Source organism: Oratosquilla oratoria, chromosome 4 (genome assembly GCF_046742065.1).
Source record: "Oratosquilla oratoria isolate Oo_2021 chromosome 4, ASM4674206v1, whole genome shotgun sequence".
NCBI classification, from domain to species: Eukaryota; Metazoa; Arthropoda; class Malacostraca; order Stomatopoda; family Squillidae; genus Oratosquilla; species Oratosquilla oratoria.
Window position 1 is genome coordinate 81,545,747 of NC_134780.1, and position 26,955 is coordinate 81,572,701.

At 41.4% G+C, this 26,955-nt stretch overlaps 1 protein-coding gene and 1 non-coding gene across 2 annotated transcripts in view; one reads left to right on the forward strand and one right to left on the reverse strand.

Moving 5' to 3' along the window:
• Positions 1-26,955, reverse strand: part of LOC143024572 (dynein axonemal heavy chain 7-like) — a 377,264-nt gene that overhangs the window by 136,081 nt on the left and 214,228 nt on the right. The gene's annotated exons all lie outside the window — the stretch shown is intronic.
• Positions 25,965-26,038, forward strand: TRNAI-GAU (transfer RNA isoleucine (anticodon GAU)). The gene has a single exon. It is a non-coding gene; the product is annotated as a tRNA-Ile (tRNA).

The following is a 26,955-nucleotide window of genomic DNA, read 5'->3' on the forward strand; positions in this document are numbered from 1 at the left end:
ACCATTTCTTTACAGCGAATTAATACAAAAATCAAGACATTTATTCATAGTGAATTAGTAATGCTTTTTAAGGCTGATTTTCATTACATTAACTATCGACCGGTTGACTGTATTAATAATGCTTGCCACCCCACATGAGAAAAAGAATTATTTTATGTTCAATATAATCACTACGTTTAGTTACAATCTTGCGAAGATCGCAGCCGGCACACTCAAGCATGTACGCCTGAAGGATTTTTTGGATTGAAGGGGGGTTACAAAGAGGACTGGACAAAACTTTAAGCCTCAAGCTTAGGGCTACCGGAAATGCAATGTCTCATGGAGAACTAATCGTTTTCAGGTTGCAGGTCAGGACCATGACAGCAGCAACTAAGCACCTGATTTTCCCCATATTCGAACTCCTCACCACAGTCAATGAACGCACCTACACTTACTTTAATAAAACGAATTAGCAGAGCGTAGTTTCGATCTACGGACCTCTGGGTTATGGGCCCAGCACGCTTCCACTGCGCCACTCTGCTCTGGAAAAATGTGGGAAGACTTCGTATCCCATGGTTCTTGTGGGACCACTACCGTACTTGACCGTTGCCAGCACCGATCTTTGCGCCACCACACCTGTCCCTTCCCTCCTCTGAGTATTTCCCTCTGACCACCGTTCTCATGCTTGTGGCGTAGTTGGAGGCGCGCTGGTCTCGTATTCCCTTTGTTGTGGGATTGACACCCGCACTCCTCTGTGCGTCATTCCTCCCACATAAAGATTTCAGCTTTTGTTATTCACCTCAACTTCCCTTAACTTGATCGTTCCATAAAGTGAAATATAATCTTTAGACTCTTACATGTCTTCAGGGACTCCAAACATTCACTAGCTTCACTACCCAACGTGGCAAAAACGAGAGGAAACAATCCTAAGGATGTTGTCCACTAAGTGCTAGTTAGGGTAAAGGTTCCTCAAAGGTACACCAGTCATTTTTTTAGGTGTGTGTGTGGGGGGGGGGAAATTATATGTATAATGTACTTTGATTTAGCTTTCTCTTAAGCTTCATGATGTTACCTATTTGTCAGCTGCGCTGTCATGTGCTGTCGCTTTTCATCTCGTCTGTACATCCTCTCTTTCATAGCAACTGCTTCTGTTATGTCTAAGTTGAACTCAATGACGAATTTGCTATTAAAAACTCTACTTTGGACGATTTCGGCGCTATTCTTTCTGTTACTGGTCCCTGTTAACATACTCGTACCTTCCATCCGAATTTTCCCTGTATTCTTCCTGCCCTATCTGCCATCGACACTATGCAGGTTTATGATCCAGATGGAACATCCCCTGACGTTTTTAGCAAACGTGCGTCTGTGCTCCTTGCCTAAACACTTTTGTCTCTCTCAACTTGTTCCTACCCTTTGTGCAAGTAGCACACCTGCAGCACATTCAACCTATACCAGACGAAAGAGACCGCTCTCAGCTCTCTGTCTAGTTCTATAGCCTGCCATTTATTCTATATCATTTATTTGTTTGTGATTACTTGTCCTTGTTTATTATTAATTGCTTTTCATTTATCATTATCTGTCAATTCATCATTATTTACTATTTACCTGTTTATCATTTAACTATACCTATGCATTTATTTACTTATTTCATTATTATTATTATAATTTTTATCTATTTATCATTATTATGATTTTTTCGCATTCCTGTCGGCATGCTCCTCCTTTGTAATCCTTAATGTCCTGTTCATCAAGGTACTCGTATATCGAATCTATCCTTCATAGAAAGACTATGAAATAGTCCTCGGCTTGTGACTTCATTTATAGACAAAATGGCTTCCAAAGAGGACCTTTCGTTTCAATGTGGATTTTACATTTCTTTTAGAATTTTAGTCATCTTCTTTGAAGGATTGTGGTGAGACCTAGGTTGTTGCGCTAGACATGTCAAAAGTATCTGATAGAGTAGTCGACCACAAACCTTTGACATCTGAACCATCCCCATATAGTAGCTATCGCTCTATTTGCTCCCTATTTTGTAATTCCTGGCATTTCTGTAGCTGCTATTGTCGAAGATTAATGTTCCTCACCGGTCTGTATAATTTGGAGTCCCGCAGGGTTCTATTTTACCTCTTACTCATTTTGTCCTAATTATGAATGACCTATAAAACGACATTCTTTTGGTGAGGATATTGCTAAACAGTTCTCTACGTCACCCTTCAGATTTTTTTTTTTTTTCTTAACTGTGCGCCATCTTTTTACAAATTTCTGACTAGGGTCAATGAACAGACCTCCCCAGAAAAGCAATTAGCAGAGCGTAGTTTCGATCTACGGACCTCTGGGTTATGGGCCCAGCACGCTTCCACTGCGCCACTCTGCTCTGAAAAACAATATTAAGTTTTGTGGTCTTGACAAACTATCACTACCCAAGGTGCTGGCAGTAGGGAGTAAGGTTTTTGTAAGTGTATTTTGGTTACAAGTATATGCACACACGTATATATGAGTTAGTTCGTTAACAAAACATGTGCATAATGCATTTTGAACTGGATTTTTAAGCACGTAATTTTCTGTTCACACCTACTACTTGGCTGTCATGAACTGTCACTTAAAAATAAATCTGGATATATCAACTCTATAAAATACTCTATAAATTGGCTGGCACTCAACTTCTGACATGGGAATAAACATAAATCTTAGTAGTATTGTTACGAAGTTTTCCCCACTATATTAGATTTACAAATTATGTGCATAAAAACTACACTGATCTTCCAATTGAGGCTACCACTCTTTTCACTACAAGGAAGTAACTCCATTTCTTTACAGCGACTTAAATACAAAAATCAAGACATTTATTCATAATGAATTACTAATACTTTTTAAGACTGATTTTCATTACATTAACTATCGACCGGTCGACTGTATTAATAATGCTTGCCACCCTACACGAGAAAAAGAATTATGTTCAATATAATCACTACGTTTAGTTACAATCTTGCGAAGATCGTAGCCGGCACACTCAAGCATGTACGCATGGAGGATTTTTTGCATTGAAGGGTCGGTTACAAAGAGGACTGCCCAAAACCTTAAGCCGCTTAGGGCTACCGGAAATACAATGTCTCATGGAGAACTAACCGTTTTCAGGTCGTAGGTCATGGCCATGACAGCAGCCACTCAACACCTAATTTTCCCCATATTCGAACTCCTCACCAGTCAATGAACGCACCTACACTTTTATAAAACGAATTAGCAGAGCGTAGTTTCGATCTACGGACCTCTGGGTTATGGGCCCAGCACGCTTCCACTGCGCCACTCTGCTCTGGAAAAGTGTGGGAAGACTTCGTATTCCATGGTTCTTGTGGGACTACACCTGTCCCTTTCCTCCACTGAGTATTTCCCTCTGACCACCGTTTTCATGCTGGTGGTGTAGTTGGAGGCGCGCTGGTCTCGTATTCCCTTGTGAGATTGAAACCCGCACTCCTCTATGCGTCATTCCTCCTACATAGAAAATTTCAGCTTTTGTTATTCACCTGAACTTTCCTCAACTTAATCGTTCTTTAAAGTGAAATATAATCTTTAGACTCTTATACAGTATGTCTTCAGGGACTCCAAACGTTCACTATCTTCACTACCCAACGTGGCAAAAACGAGAGGAAACAATCCTAAGGATGTTGTCCACTAAGTGCTAGTTAGGGTAAAGGTTCCTCAAAGGTACACCAGTCATTTTTTTAGGTGGGGGGGGGGGGGGGAAATTATATGTGTAATGTACTTTGATTGAACTTTCTTTTAAGTTTCATGATGCCACCTAATTGTTAACTGCGCTGTCATGTGCAGTCGCTTTTCATCTCGTCTGTACATCATCTCTTTCATATCAACTGCTTCTCGTCTGTACATCCTCTCTTTCATAGCAACTGCTTCTGTTATGTCTAAGTTGAACTCAATGCCGAATTTGTTATTAAAAACTCTACTTTGGACGATTTCGGCGCTATTCTTTCTGTAACTGGTCCCTCTAACATACTCGTACCTTCCATCCGAATTTTCCCTGTATTCTTCCTGCCCTATCTGCCATCGACACTATGCAGGTTTACGATCCGGATGGAACAGCCCCTAACGTTCTTAGTAAACGTGCGTCTGTGCTCCCTGCTTAAACACTTTTGTCTCTCTCAACTTGTTCCTACCCTTTGTGCAAGCAGCACACTTGCAGCACATTTAACCTATACCAGACTAAAGAGACCGCTCTCAGCTCTGTCTAGTTTTATAGCCTGCCATTTATTTTGCATCATTTATTTGTCTGTTATCATTTGTTTAATATCATTTGCTTAATTTTCATTTATTATTATGTCAATTTATTTAGTATTTACCTGTTTGTTTATTATCTAACTATACCTATGCATTTATTTGTTTGATTTATTATTACATATGATATAATTTTCTATTTATATATTTATCATTATTATCATTATTTTCGCATCTGACCTAGCTATGGACCAAAAGGTGTCCTGTTGGCATGCTCCTTCTTTGTAATCCTTAATGTCCTGTTCATCAAGGTACTCGTATATAGAATCTATCCTTCATAGAAAGAATATGAAATAGCCCTCAGCTTGCGACTTCGTTTATTGACTTTATGGCTTCCAAAGAGGACGTTTCATTGTGGATTTTGCATTTCTTTTTGAACTTTAGTCATCTTCTTTGAAGGATTGTGGTGAGACCTTAGCTGTTGCACTAAACATGTCAAAAGTATCTGATAGAGTAGTCGACCACAAACCTTTGGCATCTGAACCGTCCCCATATAGTAGCTATCGCTCTATTTGCTCCCTATTTTGTAATTCCTGGACAATCTGTAGCTGCTGTTGTCAAAGGTTAATGCTCCTTCCGGTCTGTATAATTTGGAGTCCCGCAGGGTTCTGTTTTACCTCTTACTCATTTTGTCCTAATTATGAATGACCTATAAGACGACATTCTTTTGGTGAAGATATTGCTGAACAGTTCTCTACGTCACCCTTCAGACTTTTTTTTTTCTAACTGTGCGCCATCTTTTTACAAACTTCTGACTAGGGTCAATGAGCAGACCTTCCCAGAAAAGTAATTAGCAGAGCGTAGTTTCGATCTACGGACCTCTGGGTTATGGGCCCAGCACGCTTCCACTGCGCCACTCTGCTCTGAAAAACAATATTCAGTTTTGTGGTCTTGACAAACTATCACTACCCAAGGTGCTGGCAGTAGGAGTAAGGTTTTTGTAAGTGTGTTTTGGTTACAAGTATATGCACACACGTATATATGAGTTAGTTCGTTAACAAAACATGTGCATAATGCATTTTGAACTGGATTTTTAAGCCCATAATTTTCTGTTCACACCTACTACTTGGCCAGCAGTGCTGTCATGAACAGTCACTTAAAAAAAAATCTGGATATATCAACTCTATAAAATACTCTATAAATTGGCTGGCACTCAACTTCTGACATGGGAATAAACATAAATCTTAGAAGTATTCTTACGAAGTTTTCCCCACTGTATTAGATTTACAAATTATGTGCATAAAAACTACACTGATCTTCCAATTGAGGCTACCACTCTTTTCACTACAAGGAAGTAACTCCATTTCTTTACAGCGACTTAAATACAAAAATCAAGACATTTATTCATAGTGAATTACTGATGCTTTTTAAGACTGATTTTCATTACATTAACTATGGACCGGTTGACTATTAATAATGCTTGCCACCCTACACGAGGAAAAGAATTATTTTATGTTCAATATAATCAATACGTTTAGTTACAATCTTGCGAAGATCGTAGCCGGCACACTAGCATGTACGCATGGAGGATTTTTTTGCATTGAAGGGGGGTTACAAAGAGGACTGGCCAAAACCTTAAGCCTCAAGCTTAGGGCTAACGGAAATACAGTCTCATGGAGAACTAATCGTTTTCAGGCCGTAGGTCATGGCCATGACAGCAGCCACTCAGCACCTAATTTTCCCCATATTCGAACTCCTCACACGTCAATGAACGCACCTATACTTTTATTAAACGAATTAGCAGAGCGTAGTTTCGATCTACGGACCTCTGGGTTATGGGCCCAGCACGCTTCCACTGCGCCACTCTGCTCTGGAAAAATGTCGGAAGACTTCGTATTCCATGGTTCTTGTGGGACCACACCTGTCCCTTTCCTCCACTGAGTATTTCCCTCTGACCACCGTTCTCATGCTGGTGGCGTAGTTGGAGGCGCGCTGGTCTCGTATTCCCATTGTTGTGGGATTGAAAGCCTCACTCCTCTATGCGTCATTCCTTCCACATAGAAGATTTCACCTTTTGTTATTCACCTGAACTTTCCTTAACTTGATCGTTCCTTAAAGTGAAATATAATCTTTAGACCCTTATGCAGGATGTCTTCAGGAACTCCAAACGTTCAATAGCTTCACTACCCAACGTGGCAAAAACGAGAGGAAACAATCCTAAGGATGTTGTCCACTAAGTGCTAGTTAGGGTAAAGGTTCCTCAAAGGTACACCAGTCATTTTTTTAGGTGTGTGTGTGGGGGGGGGGAAATTATATGTATAATGTACTTTGATTTAGCTTTCTCTTAAGCTTCATGATGTTACCTATTTGTCAGCTGCGCTGTCATGTGCTGTCGCTTTTCATCTCGTCTGTACATCCTCTCTTAGCAACTGCTTGTGTTATGTCTAAGTTGAACTCAATAAGGAATGTCTTATTAAAAACTCTACTTTAGACGATTTCGGCCCTATTCTTTCTGTTACTGGTCCCTCTAACATACTCGTACCTTCCATCCGAATTTTCCCTGTATTCTTCCTGCCTATCTGCCATCGACACTAGGCAGGTTTATAATCCGGATGGAACAGCCCCTGACGTTCTTAGCAAACGTGCGTCTGTGCTCCCTGCCTAAACACTTTTGTCTCTCTCAACATGTTCCTAAGCTTTGTGCAAGCAGCACACCTGCAGCACGTTCAAACTATACTAGACTAAAGAGACCGCTCTCAGCTATGTCTAGTTCTATGGCCTGCCATTTATTTTATATTATTTATTTGTTTGTTATCATTTGTCTGTTTGTTATTAATTGCTTGATTTTCATTTATCATTATCTGTCAATTTATTATCATCTATTTACATGTTTATTATTCAACTATACCTATGCATTTATTTACTTATTCTATTATCATTTATATTATTATAATTTTCATTTATTTATCATTATTATGATTTCTTCGCATCCGACCTAGTTGTGGACCAAAAGGTTTCCTGTCGGCATGCTCCTCCTTCGTAGTCCTTAATGTCCTGTTCACCAAGGTACTCGTATATCGAATCTATCCTTCATAGAAAGACTATGAAATAGTCCTCGGCTTGTGACTTCGTTTATCGACAGAATGGCTTCCAAAGAGGACGTTTCATTGTGGATTTTACATTTCTTTTTTAATTTTAGTCATCTTCTTTGAAGGATTGTGGTGAAACCTAGGCTGTTGCGCTAGACATGTCAAAAGTATCTGATAGAGTAGTCGACCACAAACATTTGACATCTGAACCATCCCCATATAGTAGCTATTGCTCTATTTGCTCCCTATTTTGTAATTCCTGGCCAATCTGTAGCTCCTGTTGTCGAAGGTTAATGCTCCTTCCCGGTCTGTATAATTTGGAGTCCCGCAGAGTTCTGTATTACCTCTTACTCATTTTGTCCTAATTATGAATGACCTATAAGACGACATTCTTTTGGTGAAGATATTGCTGAACAGTTCTCTACGTCACCCTTCAGATTTTTTTTTTTTTTCTTAACTGTGCGCCATCTTTTTACAAATTTCTGACTAGAAAAACAATTAGCAGAGCGTAGTTTCGATCTACGGACCTCTGGGTTATGGGCCCAGCACGCTTCCACTGCGCCACTCTGCTCTGTATGCACACACGTATATACGAGTTAGTTCATTAATAAAACATGTGCTTAATGCATTTTGAACTGGATTTTAATGCACATAATTTTCTGTTAACACCTACTACTTGGCTAGCAGGGCTGTCATGAACAGTCACTTGAAAAAAAAAAATGGATATATCAACTCACTATAAAATACTCTATAAATTAGCTCGCTCTCTACTTCTCACATGGGAATAAACATCAATCTTAGTAGTATTCTTACGAAGTTTTCCCCACTGGCACGGTACTGTATTAGATTCACAAATTATGTGCATGAAAACTACACTGATCTTCCACTTGAGGCCACCATCCTTTTCATTACACGGAAGTAACCATTTCTTTACAGCGAATTAATACAAAAATCAAGACATTTATTCATAGTGAATTACTGATGCTTTTTAAGACTGATTTTCATTACATTAACCATCGACCGGTTCACTGTATTAATAATGCTAGCCACCCCACATGAGAATTTTTTTTATTTTATGTTCAATATAATCAATACGTTTAGTTACAATCTTGCGAAGATCGTAGCCGGCACACTCAAGCATGTACGCCTGGAGGATTTTTTGCATTGAAGGGGGGTTACAAAGAGGACTGACCAAAACCTTAACCCTCAAACTCAGGGCTACCGGAAATACAATGTCTCATGGAGAACTAATAGTTTTCAGGTCGTAGGTCATGGCCATGACAGCAGCCACTCAGCACCTAATTTTCCCCATATTCGAACTCCTCACCACAATGAACGCACCTACACTTACTTTTATAAAACGAATTAGCAGAGCGTAGTTTCGATCTACGGACCTCTGGGTTATGGGCCCAGCACGCTTCCACTGCGCCACTCTGCTCTGGAAAAATGTCGGAAGACTTCGTATTCCATGGTTCTTGTGGGACCACTACCGCACTTCACCGGTGCCAGCACCGATCTTTGCGCCACCACACCTGTCCCTTTCCTCCACTGAGTATTTCCCTCTGACCACCGTTCTCATGCTTGTGGCGTAGGTGGAGGCGCGCTGGTCTCGTATTCCCTTTGTTGAGGGATTGACACCCGCACTCCTCTATGCGTCATTCCTCCCACATAAAGATTTCAGGCTTTGTTATTCACCTGAACTTTCCTTAAGTTGATCGTTCCATAAAGTGAAATATAATCTTTAGACTCTTACATGTCTTCAGGGACTCCAAACATTCACCAGCTTCACTACCCAACGTAGCAAAAACAAGAGGAAACAATCCTAAGGATGTTGTCCATTAAGTACTAGTTAGGGAAAAGGCTTCTCAAAGGTGCACTTGTCAATTTTTACAGCAGAGGAAGTAGATGAGAGGCTCTTAGGGAAGTAGGAAGATTTTTAGCTTGCTCAGACAATACATTCGAGTCAAATCTCACTTCGAGATCGTCTAAGTCAACATCACGCTTCCGTTACAAACTATTTTCATCTTTATTTAGTGATGCAGAAATTTTGCAGGCACACTTTCCGCTTTTACCCCTATCGGAAGAAAAGTTATCAATGCAACTGCTGTATGGAGCGCTAGCACGTAAGGGGATTACCAAATATCCCAATGTGATGTATCGCTCTTCCATTACGTTTTATTCTTTCAAGAATTAGGCACACTGGAGTGAGGTTCTACCTAAATTCAAATGACAATGACCTGGGTCTACAGTATTAGGCTGTACAAGCAAAGGACTTCATCCCATCTCCCAAGCTGTCGGAGGCCCCCGGCCTGCTGACTATGCAGAACTGATGTGGTTGTTAGCCTCTACAACTCTAACTTTTTCCACGGGCCAACTCCTGACCCTGGCCAATGAAACGGCCTTGATCCTTACTTACACCTCTTTCTACAAAACGAATTAGCAGAGCGTAGTTTCGATCTACGGACCTCTGGGTTATGGGCCCAGCACGCTTCCACTGCGCCACTCTGCTCTGGAAAGAGAGGGTAGGCTTACTGTTCCATGGTTCTCGTGGGCCCACTACTATACTGGTGCCAACAGTGATCTCTGTTGCACTCCACTTATCTCTTGTCACCATTCTCTGTCATACATGTTTTCATGTGCCCTTCTATTAGAGGGCACACGAGTCTACAGTATTAGACTGTACAAGCAAAGGACTTCATTCCCTCTTCCAAGCTGTCGGAGGTCCCCAAACCCTTGAATATTCAGACCCGATGTGGTTGCTAGCCTTTACACACCTAACTTTTTTTTCTGCGGGCCATTTCCTGACAAAGTTCAATGAACAAATCCTTATCTACACTTCTTCCTACAAAATGAATTAGCAGAGCGTAGTTTCGATCTACGGACCTCTGGGTTATGGGCCCAGCACGCTTCCACTGCGCCACTCTGCTCCGGAAAGAGAGGGTAGGTTTACTGTTCCACGGTTCTCGTAGGCCCACTACTATACTGGTGCCAACAGTGATCTCTGTTGCACTCCACTTATCCCCTGTCACCATTCTCTCTCATACATGTTTTCATGTGTCTTTCTATTAGAGGGCACACGAGTCTACAGTATTAGACTGTACAAGCAAAGGACTTCATCCCATCTCCCAAGCTGTCGGAGGTCCCCAAACCCTTGAATATTCAGAGCCGATGTGGTTGCTAGCCTTTACACACCTAACTTTTTTCTGCGGGCCATTTCCTGACAAAGTTCAATGAACAAATCCTTATCTACACTTCTTCCTACAAAATGAATTAGCAGAGCGTAGTTTCGATCTACGGACCTCTGGGTTATGGGCCCAGCACGCTTCCACTGCGCCACTCTGCTCCGGAAAGAGAGGGTAGGTTTACTGTTCCATGGTTCTCGTGGGCCCACTACTATACTGGTGCCAACAGTGATCTCTGTTGCACTCCACTTATCCCTTGTCACCATTCTCTCTAATACATATTTTCATGTGCCCTTCTACTAGAGGGTACACGAGTCTACAGTATTAGACTGTACAAGCAAAGGACTTCATTCCCTCTTCCAAGCTGTCGGAGGTCCCCAAACCCTTGAATATTCAGAGCCGATATGGTTGTTAGCCTTTACACACCTAACTTTTTTTTCTGCGGGCCATTTCCTGACAAAGTTCAATGAACAAATCCTTATCTACACTTCTTCCTACAAAATGAATTAGCAGAGCGTAGTTTCGATCTACGGACCTCTGGGTTATGGGCCCAGCACGCTTCCACTGCGCCACTCTGCTCTGGAAAGAGAGGGTAGGCTTACTGTTCCATGGTTCTCGTGGGCCCACTACTATACTGGTGCCAACAGTGATCTCTGTTGCACTCCACTTATCCCCTGTCACCATTCTCTGTCATACATGTTTTCATGTGCCCTTCTATTAGAGGGTGCACGAGTCTACAGTATTAGACTGTACAAGCAAAGGACTTCATTCCCTCTTCCAAGCTGTCGGAGGTCCCCAAACCCTTGAATATTCAGAGCCGATGTGGTTGCTAGCCTTTACACACCTAACTTTTTTCTGCGGGCCATTTCCTGACAAAGTTCAATGAACAAATCCTCATCTACACTTCCTACAAAATGAATTAGCAGAGCGTAGTTTCGATCTACGGACCTCTGGGTTATGGGCCCAGCACGCTTCCACTGCGCCACTCTGCTCCAGAAAGAGAGGGTAGGCTTAGTGTTCCATAGTTCTCGTAGGCCCACTACTATACTGGTGCCAACAGTGATCTCTGTTGCACTCCACTTATCCCTTGTCACCATTCTTTCTCATACATATTTTCATGTGCCCTTCTTTCTATTGGGTACACGAGTCTACAGTATTAGACTGTACAAGCAAAGGACTTCATTCCCTCTTCCAAGCTGTCGGAGGTCCCCAAACCCTTGAATATTCAGAGCCGATATGGTTAGCCTTTACACACCCAACTTTTTTTCTGCGGGCCATTTCCTGACAAAGTTCAATGAACAAATCCTTATCTACACTTCTTCCTACAAAATGAATTAGCAGAGCGTAGTTTCGATCTACGGACCTCTGGGTTATGGGCCCAGCACGCTTCCACTGTGCCACTCTGCTCTGGAAAGAGAGGGTAGGCTTACTGTTCCATGGCTCTCGTGGGCCCACTACTATACTGGTGCCAACCGTGTGCGGACAATTAGCCGACAGACAATTGACCGACAGACAGTTAGCCGACAGACAATTCGCCGACAGGACAATTGGTCGATAAGACAATTGACCGACAGACAATTGGCCGACAGGAAAGGAAAAAAATTCAAAGCTAAAAACATAATATTCATGGTTACTATACTATACTAAACTACTTATTTTTAAAATCATTATACTAAACTACTTATTGTTAAGATTGTTATTCTAAACCAGTTATTGCTGATATCGTTATGCTAAACTACTTTTGAAATCGTTATGCTAAACCACTTATTTTCAAATGCTTTTCCAGAACAAACTTTACTAAGTTTATTTTTCCAAGCCCTTCAGTATCAGTCATGGAGTTCATCAAAACGGAACGGGGAGGTAAAAAACTTCTTTTCGAGGGATACGCCTACATTATTGATAAAACCAGAGAATCAAAAACGTATTGGAGATGTGCTAATCGTAATAACTGCAATGCAAGATTGACTACGATCGACAAAGTAATTAGCAGAACTCCTTCTGAACACTCCCATCCACCAACTCCTATTGAAAATCGAGCTTTAAAAGTTAAAGAAGAAATAAAGCTTATTGAGGCCCGATCTGAGGAAATGCCGAGCTCTATTATTGATAGTGCAACTTCAGATATCCCTGTGACCATTGCTGGAGCTTTACCAAAAAAGGACTCTCTCAAACGTACAGTGCGACGGAAGAGACCCGGTCTTAAAGAAGATGAGCTATATAAGACTCCGAGAGGTGATAATTTTTTACTCTTTGAAAATGAAGAGGTTTCTATTTTCGGAACTTTGAAAAATCTGGAAATCTTATCCAAGAAAAGTTAGTGGTTCTGCGACGGGACTTTTGACTCTGCACCTTTGGGTAAGCAGCTATACTCGATCCATGCGCTAATTACTGAAAATAAAACAGTGCCGCTACTTTATTGCGTGACAAACAGTAAATCTGAAGCGGATTATGATTTAATATTTAACTTCATTAAAGAAGGAAGAAATGTAAATGTGACCTCAATTACAGTAGACTTTGAAAAAGCAGCTATAAACTCCATTAAACGCAATTTTCCTCACGTTTCTATTTATGGCTGTTTTTTCACTTTGGACAGTGTTTGTGGCGCAAGATACAGACTATGGTTTTACAATCGTGGTACAACGACCGAGAAAATGCATTTATTGTAAAACAGCTGCAAGCACTAGCTTTCGTACCACCTGATGATGTGCCTTTTTTGTTTGAACAATTTATTAATTCTTTAGATGCACAAACTGATGAAATTTTGGAAGATTTCTTGTCTTATTTTGAGTGTATTTGGTTAGGAATCGTGCAGCGTGGTAGACGTAGACGACCTTTATTCGACATTTTGTTATGGTCGTGTCACTACAGAGTGCTGAACGATCTGCCGAAAACCAACAACTCGCTGGAAGGGTGGCATCACGCCTTCAGTAGAAGAGTAAATGTCCATCACCCTAACTTATCAAAATTAATTCAAAAGCTCAGGATTGAGCAATCAAGCACAGAAATTCTAATAGAACAGGCATTTTCAGGAGCTGATGTTTCAAGGGAAAACAAAAAATACATTCGTGTTAAGGAAAGACTGAAAAAACTTGTACTCAACTATGACTTCGAAGATGGTTTGCAATTTTTAAGAGCTTGTGCACACAATCTTATCAATTAAATCGTTTTTCTAAATTTTTTAGATGAATATTATGTTTTTATCTTTTAATTTGTTCCCTTTTATTTTGATCTTTTAATTTTTTTTTTATAAATCTTTTGTACTTACTATATAAATTTAATGTACGTATGATCGATCAATTGTCCTGTCGGCCAATTGTCTGTCGGTCAATTGTCTTATCGACCAATTGTCCTGTCGGCGAATTGTCTGTCGGCTAACTGTCCGTCGGTCAATTGTCTGTCGGCTAATTGTCTGACTACCGTGCCAACAGTGATCTCTGTTGCACTCCACTTATCCCCTGTCACCATTCTCTGTCATACATGTTTTCATGTGCCCTTCTATTAGAGGGTGCACGAGTCTACAGTATTAGACTGTACAAGCAAAGGAGTTCATTCCCTCTTCCAAGCTGTCGGAAGTCCCCAAACCCTTGAATATTCAGAGCCGATGTGGTTGCTAGCCTTTACACACCTTTTTTTCTGCGGGCCAATTCCTGACAAAGTTCAATGAACAAATCCTTATCTACACTTATTCCTACAAAATGAATTAGCAGAGCGTAGTTTCGATCTACGGACCTCTGGGTTATGGGCCCAGCACGCTTCCACTGCGCCACTCTGCTCTGGAAAGAGAGGGTAGGCTTACTGTTCCATGGTTCTCGTGGGCCCACTACTATACTGGTGCCAACAGTGATCTCTGTTGCACTCCACTTATCCCTTGTCACCATTCTCTGTCATACATGTTTTCATGTGCCCTTCTACTAGAGGGCACACGAGTCTACAGTATTAGACTGTACAAGCAAAGGACTTCATTCCCTCTTCCAAGCTGTCGGAGGTCCCCAAACCCTTGAATATTCAGACCCGATGTGGTTGTTAGCCTTTACACACCCAACTTTTTTCTGCGGGCCATTTCCTGACAAAGTTCAATGAATAAATCCTTATCTACACTTCTTCCAACAAAATGAATTAGCAGAGCGTAGTTTCGATCTACGGACCTCTGGGTTATGGGCCCAGCACGCTTCCACTGCGCCACTCTGCTCTGGAAAGAGAGGGTGGGCTTGTTCAATGGATCTTGTGAGACCACAACCATGACTGGTGCCAATAGTGATCTCTGTTGTACTCCACTTGTCCTTTTTCACCATTAAGCATTTCCCTCCCTTTTACTCTGCCCTCCCACAGACCCCCGTAAAAATATCCCTGTACTTCAAAGGGTATATCAGCTGATTAGAATCGTTGTTAGAAAAAACCGAATATGGGTGTCGAAGAGATCTCGAGAAAACCACGTTTCTCAATCGAACATATTAGTTTTGCTTAACATTATCGAATCATTCTCTTATATATTCCTTTGTAACAGGAACTAGGAGATTGAATCATGGGAATGGTGGATATTTATAATGGGTAGCAGAAAGAACAGTAAAAGTTACAAATTGTCAGCGTTCTTCTTTGAGATTATTAAAGAATGCCACGTAACACTGGCCCGTATGGGTGTTATTAAAGTTCAACGTGCTGACGGCATAAACCTTGCAGTTGTACTATATGGTGTACCTCGGTGATGAGAATATGCGTATCCGTGTCAACGAGTTCGTTAATTCGAGAAACCATGTACAACGTTTGAGTTCCTTTTAATTTACTCAACTTTCATGCTCACATCTTCTACTTTGCCAACATTGGCCAAATCAAAGCATAACCGCCCCCCCCCCCAATAATACCCATCTGTTGTCTCTCCTCTCTTAGCTCTTCGTGGATGGTCATTCCTATTCCTCGCCACACTTGCTCGGGTCAGAGGCAATGCAGCAAGACACAGCACCTCCACAGCAAGGTCCGACACCCGAAACTGGTTTATCCCCACCGCTTCATTACATGGTGACCCACGCCCGATTCAGTCGAAAAGTATACAGGATTATAGTTCCCTTTGGGCCGTGTCATTCCTCATCCATTTACAACTACTCGAGTTTTATCATTTTCCTTCCTTCCTCGACAGACATTCCTCGCATACCCAAGGTCCCCTTCATTCCACCAACCCATCTCGTTATTGGTCTTCCCCTTAAGTTCCCTCCATCCACTTCTGTTTTCCAGTCTTTTTGTTAGTCTTTCTTCGCGTATTCTTTCCATATACCCAAACCATCCCAATATCCTTTGATAATTCCTATTTGCTAGCACTATAAACAATACATTTTGAGCGCAATCGCGTGCACACACAGCCCCATGTCACGTCACAGCAGCAGCACGCGTGACATTTCCCACATGTCAACTCCTGACTAAAGTCAATGTATAGACCTTAATCTTGGACTAGACCTTTCTAGAAAATTAGTTAGCAGAGCGTAGTTTCGATCTACGGACCTCTGGGTTATGGGCCCAGCACGCTTCCACTGCGCCACTCTGCTCTGGAAATTCAAGAGTGGACGTTGTGTTCTTGTCATATTTAATTGCTCCTGAGGGACCACCACCACCATACATACTCGTTGCCCATGAGGAATACCTGACATCTATTTAACAGCCAAAATAACAGTAGTACACAGGAGAGAGTATTTACAATAAGGAACGTAGAGTAAAAATAAAATAAGCAAAAAATTAAATATATAAAAAGCAGAGCGCTACACAGAACAGGGTGAGCAGACAAGTGGGGGCCGATGCCAAGGCTTGTCCCACGACGACTACTGAAGTGAACTGGGGCTCGGGCGCGTGCATGTGCCAACGTCTCAACGACTACATCACCTTGCGTGGCATACAAAGATATAGAGGAAAGGAAAACAAAATTCAGATAACAAGGCATCTGTTCCAATTGTATTCTTATCTGTCCGTGATATCCGTCTATTGTTGCTGTTAACAGTATGTCATAAACTTCAACTTCACCACGTTTTACAGAGTTCAAACTGAATCGGTAATACCACCCCCATGTTTTTTTTTTTTTTTTTATCTTCCCTATGACGAGGGAATCACTACTAAAGGTGGCGGCACACCAAACTAGCATGCTACTTACTTTTGCTACTTCGTTTGAAGTAGAAACGACTTCGATTACAATATTCTAGACTCTCTTAAGAACACCTCAACAATGTGTCTAACAATCACGTAAATTTAATTCTCTTAGATCACTGTTTCCCAACCCTGGGTTTGCGACCATAACTGGGGTCGCCAAAACATCTTATATGCTTAAATTTTAAACTCGCATTGCTATAATAGAATTCAATGTTAATTTTGTCTTTTATAACCTTACAACAGATTAGTGGGGTCGTGGTAATATCATGAGGATCATATTGGGGTCGCATGAAAAAAGGACCTTGGTAAACAGTCTTAGTCATTTAGCTTCTCACTATATGACGCAAGAGTATTTGAGCTTTAAGAAATTTGAAAAACAAGAGATCGTATCCGAAGCACTTTCTGCCCAGACGAAGTAGTAAAAGCAAGTAGCATGCTAGCGAGGAATGCCTAGTGTGCTACCACTTAGTGCAATTTCAAGAGTGTGGCACATAAAGCCTTTTCATCAGAAGAAACCAACAGTCTAAGTCTTCGGCTTCTACCATTTTTCCCAGGATCGAATTCTCATCCTAACACTGCATTCCTCATCGATTCAAGTGTTCAAACTACTCTTAGTGTCGCTTTCTCTTGAACGTCACCCAAGTCTCTTGACCTATCAACATTCATATTTACCCAAAAAAAATCAAAGTGATTAGCAGAGCGTAGTTTCGATCTACGGACCTCTGGGTTATGGGCCCAGCACGCTTCCACTGCGCCACTCTGCTCCGGAAGTACAATCATAGTTTTTGTGTTCTTCTGGAATGCAAACAGAACCTTCCCCCTGGGTCCCGGATGAGAGGGTGCGCGCATCCGAGTAGGCAGAGTTTTGTCACCTATTATGAATCCACCACACTGAGTCAACCTATCAGTCTCCTGTCTCCTGTGTCCCTCTAGACCCCTTACCCTCTAGACCCCGTCCTCGTACTGGGAGCTGACTACAACTTTTATGAAGTCAATATTTTAGGGACTTAAGTGGAATCCCTGCGGACCTGAACCATGTACAATTTGGGAGTCTTTCTACAAACTAAATTTCGTCATCAATAACCAGCGCGTCTGTCCTTAGGGGCAATATAGACCAACGAGGTGGCACCTGGCACATCTTACGAGGGAAACTGAACAGGAAGATAAAATCAAAAGTGATTAGCAATCTTCTCTGAGTGGAGATGAGCCTCCAGTCACCAAGGAATGCTGCATTTATTTCGTCTATAGGGATATCAATAGCCCCTAGAATAATAATTGTATAAAACTTTAGCAGTAAATACACATGCGGGGTACCAACTTACAATCTACATAATCAACAGGACACCGCACTTCTTTAATACATCACATTTTAAATTAACATATTTTGAGTCGGACAAGCCTTAGTGAGAGGCGATGGTAAAGAGGAAGCTGGGAGGGAAAATAAAATAACAGAGATCCATTTCTCTAAACAACTCACCCTCAAACAATCACCCCTGAACATCCCATGACTCGGTCACATACCACTAATTAGGTCAATGTTGTGAACCCACACCGCCGTGCAGCTTGCAAAACATTCCTTGAGCAGAGCATGCCATGTCCCCGTCCAGTTCCACGGCAATATCAACACCAGATATAAAAAGTGATTAGCAGAGCGTAGTTTCGATCTACGGACCTCTGGGTTATGGGCCCAGCACGCTTCCACTGCGCCACTCTGCTCCGGAGTTCTGATCATCAGTTTTGTGGATTTGTAATGCTACTTCCAAAACTCAAGAGTAGTTATAAATCAAACACGGACACACAAGACTCCCACTAGCTTGTCTACGTTCAGGCCACCACCCAGCATTAAATCAATGCTTAATAAAAACTAACCTATCTTTGTAACAAGGCACCTTATACCCCTGATGCGGTCCTCACACCCGACTTAAAAGATCAATCTTCCACAAGCCAATATTTACATCATACATATAACGAAGCAGGGGCAAAACCAGCGACCGTGTTCGGATACCTCTGGGACGCGGATTCACCGCAAGAGAACAGGAATCCCACAACGAGATTCATACTGCACGAAAAGTAACGCCAGTGGTTACAAAGTTTTCACATAACTAAGCAAATTAAATTAATCTCTAACCTTTATAGGTGGAATGGGTGAGAGTAGGTGAGTGCCTTTTGACTTGGCTACCTCCCTTATAAGGGGGAAACCCTTGGTATAGAAATCCATCTAACCTTATAATTACTGAGAAAATTCGGTCAGAAGGGCCAGTGGAAAGAGACGGGAGGGGAGGGGAAGGGAGGGGAGGGAAGGGGAGAAGAGGGAGTCCGAGCGAGTGAGAACGAGGGTGATAGTGTGTGTGTGTATTCACCTCGGATCTGCTGCAGCCTAGACAGCCAGTGTGTGTGTGTGTGTGTGTGTGTGTGTGTGTGTGTGTGTGTGTGTGTGTGTGTGTGTATTTACCTAGTTGTATTTTATGGGAAGGGGAGCTATGCTCGTAGTGTCCCGTCTTCATATATCGTTTTATCTAGACTTTTTAAATTCGTGTATTATTTTTGCACACATTACCTTCTCATCTAACTTGTTCCAAACGTCTATTACCCTGTAGGGAAAGCTGTTCTTTTTTAGGTGTCTTCTATAACTGTCTTTCTTGATTTTCTTTCCATGTCCTCTTGTATCTCTACTATCCCATTTTATTATATCCTCTCTACCAATAGTTTCTATGCCTTTCATGATTCTATAGTTATCAAGTCTTCTCTCTCTCTTCTTTGGTCTAATGTCTGTAGCTCAAGTTTTGCTAGTCTCTCTTCATATGATAGTTCTGAAGTTGTATTGTGTGTGTGTGTGTGTGTGTGTGTGTGAAAGTGAGAGAGAGAGAGAGAGAGAGAGAGAGAGAGAGAGAGAGAGAGAGAGAGAGCGAGCAAGGTGGAGGGAGGGGGAGGGAGAGACAGAGAAAGAGAGCGAGGAGGAGGCCGGAATAGGAGAGAAGAAAAGGAGAGAGAGAGAGAGAGAGAGAGCGAGGGGGAGGGAGGGAGAGAGAGAGAGAGAGAGAGAGGGGGGGGGGGAGAGAGGAGATAGGTAAGAGAGAGGTGAGAGAGGAGAGAGGTGAAAGAGAGAGAGAGAGAGAGAGAGAGAGAGAGAGAGGTGAGAGAGAGAGAGGTGAGAGAGTGGTGAGAGAGAGGAGAGGTGAGAGAGAGAGAGAGAGAGAGGAGAGAGAGAGGAGAGAGAAGAGAGAGAGAGAGGGAGAGAGAGAGAGGTAAGAGGGAAAGAAGGGAGGCGGAGAGAGACAGAGAGATGCAGGGAGAGAGAGGGGAGGGGGAGGGAGAGAATGAGAAACAGAGGAAGGAACAGATTGATAGCGAGAGTGAAGGGGAGAGGAAGGGAGAGGGAGTGAGGAATGGAGGGAGGAGGGAGAGGGATGAACAGGAAGAGGGGGAAAATGGAAGGGAAAAAAGAGAGGGAGAGGGGGGCGAGCGAAAGAATGGGGGGAAGGGCAAGGACAAAGCGAGAGGCTGGGGGAAGAAGAGGAGAGTGAAAGAGTGACAGAGGCAGAGAGAGGAGGAGAGAGAGAGGGGAGAGACGGAGGGGAGAGAGGGAGAGAAAGGGAGAGGTAGGGAAAGGGAGATGGAGAGGGGGGAAGAACAGGAAGGAGGGAGAGTGGAAAGGAAAAAGAGAAGAGGGAGAGGGGGAGCGAGCGAAAGAGAGGGGGAGAGGACAAGGAGAAAGCGACAAGGGAAAAGGGGGGAGGAGGGGAGCAAGGAAGTAGAGAACGAGAGAGGGGGAGGGGGAGGGGGACGGAAAGAAAGATCGACAGAAAGTAAGAAGGAGAGGGACAGAGGAGGGATGAGAGAGGGAGATAGGAATGGTGAAGGAAAGAGGAAATGAGGGATGGGAGGGGGAGGGAGATAGAGAGAGGGAAGGAGAAAGAAAAAGAGAGGGAGGGAGGGAGAAGGAGGGAGGAAGAGAGAGGGAGAGGAAGGGAGGGAGTGGGAGAGAGGGAGGGAGAGAGAAGGAGAGGAGGAGAAAGGGAGGGAGGGAGGGCGGGAAAGAGAGAGAGAGAGTGAGAGAACAAGAGATGGAAAGGGAGAGAGAGGTGGAGAGAGGAGAATGGAGGTGTGGAAAAAAGAGGCAGCGGGAAAGAGAGAGGAGGTAAATGGAGCGGTAGAGGGGAAAGGGGAAAGAGAGAAGGGAAGGGGAGAAATGGAGAAGAAATAATTCTGTCAACCAGAAGTTGTGAAGGACAAATCTAAGGCAGAGTATCAAAATGGAGGGCAGAGTAGAATTTACAATTGATCAACATTTTTTTCCAGTAGAGATTAATCTCCCATTATGAAGGAATACTACGTGCCTCTGGTCCATAGGGGCGAGGGAGGGTGGGAGGGTTGGTGGGTGGGTGGAAGAGCACAAGAACATGACTTATATTTTCACACACGTCAGTATTACACATTATTATACATGATATACATTATCATACACATTGTCATTTATTGCAAACATTATCACACATATTATACTTTTATCATATCATAAACATTTATCATTTATCACATGTAAAAACATGACTGGGGTACCATATTTCTACAGTACGGCTCAGTCCATCCAACATTTCGCAAAATAATAACAATTAAACAAATGAAATAAAAATAAAATAAATAAAGAAAAGAATAATGTCAATCCTCAACTTAATCCTTCCAAAACTGATGTAATTAAGCATTTGATTCTGTCTACGCACCAGGAAACAGTGGCCGGATACGTGAAGTCTTGTATGATGCTATCCACCATCGCCCAACCCCCATCCCCGCTGGGCCAAAACTATCTTCCAGTCGTAGCAAATCTAGCAAGCACTAATATTTTTTTTCTATCTCGTTCCTACCTTAAAAATACATTAATCAACTACATATGGGAGAGTAATTGAATATATGAATTACTGAAACTGCTTGCGTTGAAATTGCAACGAAAATAAGTAAATAAGAAATGTAACAATTTACTTGCATTTACCATGCCAATGGCTATGGCGGCTATGTTCAATCTACAACCAATTAATTTTCCATTAGTTTTGAAGTTAAGGATTTCCGTTTTCATTATAGCGCTCCTGCATCTATACAACAAAAAAGTGCATGTAATGTATCTCTGAACCCCATAATAATATGAGCAAGGAAAGTAACAAAATAATAATTTAATAAATTCATCCTATCCTTATGGCTTATACCCCACACTTATTTTTGAACTTATCTAAGTTATAGAAAGGGTTTCATTCAGTATGAGGTTGTCTCGAAATGTTTTGGCTCACCTGGCAACTTGTTATTTGATTAAATTGTGTCCAGTTGGGAGAATTTGGTGTCCACAAAAATCTAAAATCACTTGAACTTGATACGTACGACTTATACGTATATTGCCATTGTTTCCATTACATTATCGACATTATTTTATGGTCTATATTTTACAATTACACAACAATTTTCATCAGAGCTGTGGAAAAATTAAAATGTTAATTGTGATAAAAAATGAGAGAAAAACTATGCTTCAAGAATAATTTTATAAGTTAATCAAAGACGAATCTATATTACTTCTAAGAAAGGTAATTTGTTCATATAAAACACTTTACTTCAATATTGATTCTGCTGTCAGTTTCATTCTACAAATATGAATAAATAAAAACTCGTATATGTGTGTGTATTTTTGGGAGAGGTAATGCATGATTTAAATTCCTATTTTCAATGAGAACTAAATATGGAAACTGACGATAAATATATTGTTCAGTGTGTGAGAAAATATTGTCAAAGCAAACAAAAATACCTGTGAATATATTCATAATTTAATAATAATATGTAAAATTATTCTTTTATGTCTATTAAACAAAATTCCCAAATTCAATTTTTGAACGAAACACATTGTGAGTTCCCCAAAGTAGCAGACATTCGACGTAGTGACTCTAATATTTGTGAATTTCTATCGTGTGTCCTTAATGAAAAGAATATTCAGATACTTATAGTGATATGATAAATAATTACCCACTGTAATGTGGTGTAAAATTATACTGAAAATGAATGACTGACTGCTTCATATGAGTGATTAAATAAATGTGCTGAGATTTGCAAGATGTCGACTCTTGGAAGGAATTCGTTAAAATTTTCAATTTTTTACAGTATGTGGAGGATTACTGTAGAGGTTTGGGTAAGTAAAAGTTTCATATTTTATTTTGTAGATACTCTTATAGGTAATTGTATGCATTATGTCTTGTTTTGTTATGTGTTTTTATAATTTTATCTGAGCTCGCCAATCGGCTTCAGGCAAATGCCGCCATCTTTGTAGACTCACGTTGTCTTCAAACATTTTCCAAATTTAATTCTAGAATTTATATTGTTCGAAGATTAAATGTAAAGAGGCAATAGCCTGCGTAATGAATATTTTAACGAAATTGTATATAGAAAGGAAATATCTAGTAAAGGTGTATACATGTCCGAAATGCAGAATATTGCGAAGATTTTTCTTTTGCATGCTAGTGTTATTTTGAGATCTGAGAACTTCCGAAGGGATATGAATAGGTTTCTTACAACATACGAAATGAATAGTGCTTATGACATTACCGACATACTATGCAACAAATTGATAAAATTCAGGGAAAAAATACTGGGATCACTGAATTTAGGAAATGCCCAGTTTTTGGAACAAAAAATTTCGAAAATCCAGGAAATCTCCCGGCCATGGGAAACTATTTCAAATCCGTATATAAAGAACATCCGAATGTTATATTCCCAATGCAGAGAACTAATTGTATATCTTAGTATATAAAACGGGCTTAGTGTGCATAATTGGGTTATGAAGAGCTTTTGAATTAGTATTTAGTAAAGAAATATGTGAGAGTAAGACTATTGGACCTCTATAACTATGCCTCGCTGCATTGCATTTGAATTAATGTTTAATGTAAAATGGGAGAGTAAAGCTGAAGGACCTTTGTTGAACTATGCCTCGCTCCACTACATTTGACCTAAGGCGATGAGATGGGAGAGGTGGGTGAAGGTGTATTTCGACGCGGAAATCCCTCTTATAAGGTGGAAAATGAAGGGGGCACCATAGACGCGTATTTTGTTGCGGTTCAAGGTCAGATGGAGAGGAGGGGAGGGGTGCAAGGAGGTAGCTGGGAGTTTAGGACACGCGCACACACACACACACACATATATATATACATATACATATGTATATACATATGTATATATTCTATTAAATAATACAGCATACTCAGCACTGGAAATCTTCTTCCTTAAACTTTCTATCCTTCTCGCTATTTTCCTTTCTGTAGGAGGAAGGGAGAACACAATATCACCAAATGGAACCATATTGATTTTGGAAATAAAAACAAATTCATTACTTACAACGTTTCGCCTATGCTTTAGGCATCTTCTGGTAATTTTAATTTTTAAATCTACAAATCATGATCATATATACAATGTATACAAAATGAACTAGGATAGGTACTTTTTGTTTAAATTCTTCTTGGCGCCCCGTGGGATGCCCCGAACAGCTCCAGGGTTCCACACATATTTAATTGTATATTAATTGCTGGTAGGAGATTCTTTATTAATACAGCTACCAAACATTTTAATTTTCTCTTATTGGTGTTCTTTGCTAAAATCGATGTACTACTATTCAAAACTTCCCGCGAAATATTCATCTTATGAATTTTAGAAACGTGCGATTTTATTGCACCATTCTGCATATGAAAAGTAAGCCTTTGAGACAAAGTTTGAGTTGTGTGTCCAATGTACTCGTCATTGCAAAGCGCACCGTCTTTGTTGAAAGGGCATGAGTATTTGTACACAACGTAACTTTGTTTTGAAATATCTTTTTCTCCTGATAAGTTGTTTTTCATGATAAGTGATGCAGTTCTGGGGTTACGATAGTATATAACCAGTTGTAAGGAGTCCTCTTGCTTCTTGGGTTTACAATTTTTATGAATGATATTTTTAATGACTTTTTCATCTGTTTTATATGCGGATGTCATCGTACTCTGGTAGTAAATATTTATAGTACTCTTCGAATTTTCTGTATTACCAAGTACAGAATTAAATTTCTCCATTTTATTTCTAATTTCTTTGTCGATATCACACATCGAGAACCCATTGTTTGTCAATATTTGTTTGATTCTGTTCAATTCTTGGTGGAGGAGGTACCAGTTCGAACATATTTTAAAAGCTCTCGTAATGTACGCGCGTATAACGCTGATTTTATATTTTGATGGGCATTCACTTAAACCATTTAAGCATCTACCGGAGTTAGTTGGTTTCCTGTAAACACTTGTAGTAAATGCACCCTCTGCTCCGTCTACCCAAACATCTAGGAAGGGGATCTTATTACCGATACTTTCCTCCACGGTAAAATGCAGGCAAGATTTTGCTTCCATCATTTCCTTAAGTGTATCGAGCTGTTCTTTACCTTCTATGTCTACGAAAATGTCATCTATATACCTAACATACAAAAAAGGTTTAGGATTCACAGCATCAAGGATGGAGTTCTCAATATGGCACATGTATGCCTGTGCAAATAAAACCCCTAGGGGGCTGCCCATAGCTACACCGTCAATTTGGAAATACATACGGCCTGAAGGGCATCTGAAGGGTGCTTCCTTAGTGCAAACCCGGAGCATTTTCTCAAGGGTATCACGTGGTAATTTTGGTGGAGGTAAGCTATTGTGGTTAAAAACATTCTGCAGGATTATCTGAATAGTTTCTTCTACGGGAAGATTCGAAAAAAGACTTTCAACGTCCAGAGAAGCTAACATTCCTTGAGGGGCTGTATTCCTAAGAATATCCACAAATTCATCCGTGGAACGTAGTGAGTGGAGAGTAGGAATATACGGGGTTATTAAATCATTAAGCTGCTTAGCTAATTGGTATGTAGGTGTAGGTATCTGCGAAATAATTGGTCTTAATTTGCATCCAGGTTTGTGGGTTTTGACGTTACCATAAAAGTAACCTGGCTCATAATGTCCTTGTAAATTATGAAATTTGACACCGTCGATAACGGCATTTGCGTTATTAATTAGATCAGTCACTTTTTTCCGAATTCTATCTACAGGGTTCCTATATATATTCTTACACAATCTAGTTTGTTCCCCACCCCTCCAGTAGAAAGATATAATTTGACGTTAGCCAAAATAACGCCATATACATTGGGGATGGGGATGAGGAACAGATAATTTCACTCAATCAGCATGATGAAGCACCCCCCCCCCCTTCCTCTTGGGTGAATATCTTTGGGACATGGCAGGATAACATCTTTAAAGTACGACATACAGAATTGTGTCATATTCATTACTTGGGGGGAGGTGTCCTTCACCGATGACTGAAATCGTGTGGCCTGTGATGTGCCATGGGCCCGTTAGCTCAGTTGGTTAGAGCGCCGTGCTGATAACGCGGAGGTCGTGGGTTCGACCCCCATGCGGGCCATCCCCCACTTTTGATCTTCGTTTCGCCAAGTTACGAAACGCTGGCCGAGCAACTTTGGCCCGTAATCCCGTAGGGCATAAGGCTGCTTATTCCGTGATTTCAGGGTCGTGTGTGTGTGTGTTTTTCACTATGGTCTTGGATCACGTGTTGGATTCGTGATCGATAGCTATTACCCTCCTGGATGGGAGCTCAAGAGGTCACGTTTGCCCAATCGATGGGTAATGTTGTGGCCTTACACACACGCGCACATACACAACTCCCCGCCCACGAGGGTTGGAGTGCCGGCTTTTGTGTGTGCGTAATATTGGGCGTTTCAGCGACTGCCATTGGTAAACTTACGTTGTTGCATCATCATCATGAGTGCACGACTGGTTGCTGAATTCGAACGCGAAATCGATCTGTGCCATATTTTGTTTTCTTATTTGGTTAAAGAAAACACACACGCACACACACATACAGGACTTTATCATTTTTAGACCGGTGCAACCACGTATATGCTGTCAGCATGTCATCCCAGTGTCCGTTCATGCCCGCGACGTCGCAGACATCTCGTCGACGACACGCCCTGAATGCAGATGGAAGCTGCCCCATCTCGGGAAGAGGTGGAACTCATCCGGTGGATCCTTTCGTCTCGATTTGCCATACGTTGGCCACGTAATGGTTGTTAAGGTTCATTCTCTCCCCTCCTACTCCTGTCAGCCCCCTTCCCCTTCCTTTCCCATACCATCTTCCACCTCCCTCCACCTCTGCCTCCCCGTTTCTCCTTCTCTTCCAACACTCCTTTCTCCCTTTCATTTAGTTTGTTTTTCTCGGTTCCTGCTAGCCTCACCCCATCTCACCTTTCTTTCACCCTCCCGTCGCTCTCCTTCCCCATCCTTTCCCACTTTCCTCTTCATTAACCTCATCCCGTGCATCAT